We start from the raw sequence: 5,406 nt of genomic DNA, 5'->3' as shown, positions 1-5,406 counted from the left end.
CCGATGGTCATACCTTAGATCTTGTTATTACCAAAAACTATAACCCTTTCATGATCTCAGGCTCATGTATCTGACTGTCTGACCACCAGCTCTGTCTTCCAGACATCTCCTAGCAACTTGATTGCAACACTCCCATGATTATCACCTTTCATTGTCCCTAACCTGAGTTTCTCTCTTCATAAGCAACTTAAATCCCTGGGTCAATGGATATAATGATTCACTTGCATATACTTTTAACTCAGTTTACCTTCTCTTTTTGTCACACTCACTTTGCAAAACCACAATTCCAGTCAGAGCCAGCTCTTTGCCTACCCCTATGCAGCAACCATGCTGACTGGTCTCATTTTAAACTCATGTCCATAACTCCCAGGCCCTTAACGCTGCCCAGCAATCATATTTCCCTAGTCATTCACCTTTTTATTCTAGATCAGGGGTCTGCAACCTTTTTCTGCAAAGGGCCGGATAGTAAGTATTTTAGGCTTTTCAGGTCATACAGTCTCTTTCACGACTACTATACTCTGCCATTGTAACAAGAAAGTAGCCAAAGGCAATATATAAGTATTGCCTTACCTATTGCCATACAACTCACAAAATTTGAATTTTATGTAATTTTTACGTGTCGCAATTTAGTATTCATCTTTAGGTTTTTTTCCCCAACCATTTAAAAGTATAAAAATTATCCTTACCTGGCAGACTGTACAAAAACAGGATTTGGCCATGGGCTCTAGTTTGCTGGGCTGTGTTCCTAAGTTATTTCACACCTTCTCTTTTCTTTCAAGTCTCTAATACTGCCTCCTAATACTGCCAGCTGATGGCCTTGCTTTCTACTTCATTCATGAAATAATCAGAACATTCACCACTCCTACCACATCTAACCTCTTACCAGCATCTCTATGCATGAATTCAGCTTTCCCTTCTGTTACTGTGTTACCATAGCACAAAACCAAAATATTGCATAACTTACTGTGTTTATTGTCTCCCTGACTAGAATGCTAGTTCCAGGAGGGCAGAAAGTTTTATCTGTTTTACACAATAGCATGTAGTAAGTGCTCAACAAATGCTTGATTGAACATTGGCTACCAGACCAGCAGGCAGGAGTTTAGAGAATTTTTCTCTAGAGAAACTTACCTCTCCTTCCAAGAGAAAGAAGCTATGCATCTTGGCAGTTGATCTTGAGTACCCTAAGTGGTATTTTTTCAAACTTCTTTGAGAAAACACCCACAATAAGAAATCCCCATTTTATGGAATTGACCCAGTACATAATATGTACATATGATGTATAGGTGTGTATGTGTGTGTATGTGAAACCAAAGTTTCACAAAACAATTTCCTTTTTATGTGTGATGTATTCTGACAGTATTTTCTATTCTGTCTTTTGGGGAAAAAAAAGTTTGTAGCAAGTGATTAAATTGATTTCACAAACCACTAATGGGTTTGCAACCAGAAGTTTGAAAAATACCACAGTGTGTTCTACCAATCACAAGCCCTGTCTATGTACACAGAGCTTCCAGTCAGTTTTCTAATGCCTAACTCTTACATGCGAATAGATAGCCAAGGATCTCCAGACATTTAAGGAAAGCTTCTGAGAATTTCCTGGCTGTCCAGTGGTTAGGACTCTGTGTTTTCACTGCCGTGGCCTGGGTTCAATCCCTGGTCGGGGAACTAAGATCCTGCAAGCTGCATGGCGTGGCCATAAAAAAAGCTTCTAACAGAAAAAAAAAACAAAACAACAACACAGCCACGAAACAAAGACTGAAAAACTCAAAACATTAGAAATATCGTCAGAGAAATTAGATGCTGTATTCCCAGATGGAACAGATTGCTATTTAAAAGGGGGCAGGGCAGTCAAGAAAGTAGTAAATTTAAAACAGGATAACAGAAATGTGAAAATTCAAAAGAAGACTTGGAAGATAGAAGTCTTTCAGAAAAACAAAAAGAGGTAGAAATGGGGAAGAAATGATAAAATTATTCAATTATTCTAGGGCAAAACCTGTGCAGTGGACTTAAAGAATAACTAGTCCAGAATGAAGGAGGTGATGAAGCCCTGGAGGGTTGTCTTCAATTTAAAAAAAAAATAATTGGTAGGCTACCTGATGTGTTTGAAAGTATTGAGAGTTTGGGATAAATTAATTATAGATACTTGAATGCTAAATACTTAAGAAACATGGAAAAAGAGGCAGTGGCTAACTTCAGTCAAAAAAGGAAATGAGGGCTTCCCTGGTGGCGCAGTGGTTGAGAGTCCGCCTGCCGATGCAGGGGATGCGGGTTTGTGCCCTGGTCCGGGAGGATCCCACATGCTGCGGAGCGGCTGGGCCCATGAGCCATGGCTGCTGGGCCTGCGCGTCCGGAGCCTGTGCTCTGCAACAGGAGAGGCTGCAACAGTGAGAAGCCGCGTACCGCAAAAAAAAAAAAAAAAAAAAAGGAAATGAAATATTATGCTAATTTATTCAACCGTGAATAAATATGTACACAGTTATAATAATGTAAGGAATAGTGATTTACCTAAGATGATATAGATATATTGAGGGATGGAGGATGGAGAAATAATACATGTGTTTATGAGAGGACATTGGAGTGTAAGTACATAGCTTCTATAGCAAGAAGTAAAATAATAGCCCAGACTGAAAAATCAAGAACTAGTAGTATAAGCATGCTATTAAGAAATAGGGAGATAAATCCCAGAAGAGATTTATCTTAAAAGAAAGAAGTTGTCTCTGGGGAGCAGAAATTCAGAATGTAGAGGGCTGGGGTAGGGTCAACTGTGAAGTACCATTTGATATTTTAAATGCAGTATACTGGGGACTTCCCTGGTGGTTCAGTGGTTAAGACTCTGTGCTTCCACTGCAGGGCGCACAGGTTTGATCCCTGGTCGGGGAAGTTCTGTGTGATGCGGCCAAAAAAAAAATACTATATTGGTAAAAATAAAGATGAATACAAGTAGTATAGTTTTTTCATTTATTTGAAAATCTTAGCAGTCAGAATGGAGGAACTGTTTCCCTTAGGTATTGTAAGATATAAGACACTGGGAAACCAAGAATACTGATTTAGCACCCTTCTGAAAGAAACTTTAAAAATTCTCCCTGCTTTGCTACTAAACCTTGTGTTTCTTTGTTATTTTACAGACTCCAGTAACTTGTCAGCTATTGCTGATACCAGCATCTCTAGGAACAGAAATATGTAATTCTGGCCTCATGCATTGTTGTTACCATGGTGGGAGCCAGCAAGTATACTTATGTGGTTTTACAAGTAGCAGGGGGCAGAAAATCTTACTAAAGGGGGCTTAAGTAGTAGGGAGCACCCTGGCAATGCACATGGTAAAGGAGAGGGCTCACATGAGACATTCCCAGGGTATGCTCAGAAGAACTTCTGTGTGTCCTGCTGTAACCACTGGAGACATGATCCAAGGAAACCATCATATTGATGCTGTGCATGACTCCATTTGTTCTCCTGGACTGCTGTGGCCTGGGAAAGTGCTGAGTAGATCAGAAAGGATGAGGTGGAGAAAGAAGACTGGGGCATCCAGAGAACCATTTGATCACTGGAGGGAAAAGGGGTGAGGGGACTGCAGGCAGAGCTAGCAAAACCTCGGTCCCAGATACAAAAATTGTCACTTCTGCTTCCTAACCTTCTGACTTGCACACTTAAATTTAGAGAAGAGTCTTCTTACTCTTCTGACCATCCCCCACCAGGGAATTTTTTAGGCCTTACAAAGAAGTGAGAGGGCGCATACCTGGTAGGAAGGTGCACCTGGACTTGTCACTCCTTAAGTGGAATAGAGTAAGGAAACGTAGTCACAGGGAAGCAGGGAAAAGAGTGGGTACTCACTAAGGCCAGTCTTGTCTGTAAACAGAACAACTCTGATGTGACCTGAAGGTCTAGGAAGACCCTAGGACAGAAAATCTCCCCTCTCCTGCCTACTATGGTGCCCAGATCCCATCTGTACTTCTTTGGGCATCTCAGCATTGCCCTCTCACGGTCAGAAAGGAATAAAGTAGGGATTCAAGTAGGTACCTGATTCTTGGAGACTGACCAGAGGAGCCTCTCCCATTCCTTTTCCCTTTTCCAGGTCCCCACAAACATTTATTGGTTTTTACTCTGTCCCAGTCTCCAGGTACAAAGGTAATGAACAAGGCCCCTGCCCTCAAAGAGTTTGCAAAATTTTGATGGAGGTTGGGAGTATAGAGGCAGATAGGAAAACATAATTTTATCCTAACGGGTTAAGTTAGGAAACAGATCTGCACAAATACAGATGGAAGTTCACCTGAGTCAGGGAAGGCTTTCTAGTTGAAGAGACCCCTGACCTAAGGGGAAAGTAAGAGTTATCTAGGCATGAGCAGGGCAGAACAAGAACTGACTCCTCCACTTCCATTGTGTCACCTGGAATTACATTCCTTGTTTAGTGACATATATCCCCCCAACCTCAAACCTTTGGCTCTAGCTGTGCCAGTTCAACTCTGTCACCCCTCTCCTTACCCAGGCCTGAGTCTTCATTCAGACTCTAGCCAGGCAACCAACCATCTTATTACAGTCACTCTACTCATGGCAGCCACATCCTATATTCTATAACAGCTATGTCTAATATAAATATTAAATTTTCTAGTAGCTACATTTAAGAAGTAAAAAGAAGTGAAATTATTTTAATAACATATTTTATTTAACCTAATGCACCCAAAATATTTCAACCTTAATATAAAAACATTATTGAGATATTTTATGTTTTTCATATTGTCTTTGAAATTCAGTATATATATATATATATATATATTTTTTTTTTTTTTTAATTTTTGTCTGCACTGGGTCTTCGTTGCTGCGCGCAGGCTTTTCTCTAGCTGCAGCGAGCAGGGGCTTCTCTTCAGTGCGCGGGCTTCTCATCGCGGTAGCTTCTCTTGTTGCGGAGCACGGGCTCTAGGCGCACGGGCTTCAGTAGTCGTAGCACACGGGCTCAGTAGTTGTGGCTCGCGGGCTCTAGAGCACAGGCTCAGTAGTTGTGGCGCACGGGCTTAGTTGCTCCGTGGCACGTGGGATCCTCCCGGACCAGGGCTCGAACCTGTGTCCCCTGCATTGGCAGGCGGATTCTTAACCACTTCGCCACCAGGGAAGCCCAAGATTCAGTATATTTTACACTTACAGCATATCTCAATTCAGTCACACTTAAAGTGCTCAATTGCCACATGTGGTTAGTGACTACAATGTCTGACAGTGTAACTCTAAAATTCTGCCCAGACTGAGTGTACTTGGTGAGGCACTATTATATATTTCCTCTAGGTCTCTGTACCCCGAGTCAAGGCCCTGAGAACAATTTTGAAGAACGGGAAGGCCTGTGAGGTTTCAGCCAAAGAGTAATCACTCCCTTCAGATGCTAGACCTAGACAACTAACCCAAAACTGATCTCAAACTTGCTGATAA

Source organism: Mesoplodon densirostris, chromosome 7 (assembly GCF_025265405.1).
Source record: "Mesoplodon densirostris isolate mMesDen1 chromosome 7, mMesDen1 primary haplotype, whole genome shotgun sequence".
In the NCBI taxonomy this organism is placed as follows: Eukaryota; Metazoa; Chordata; class Mammalia; order Artiodactyla; family Ziphiidae; genus Mesoplodon; species Mesoplodon densirostris.
This window is presented reverse-complemented; position numbering follows the sequence as displayed.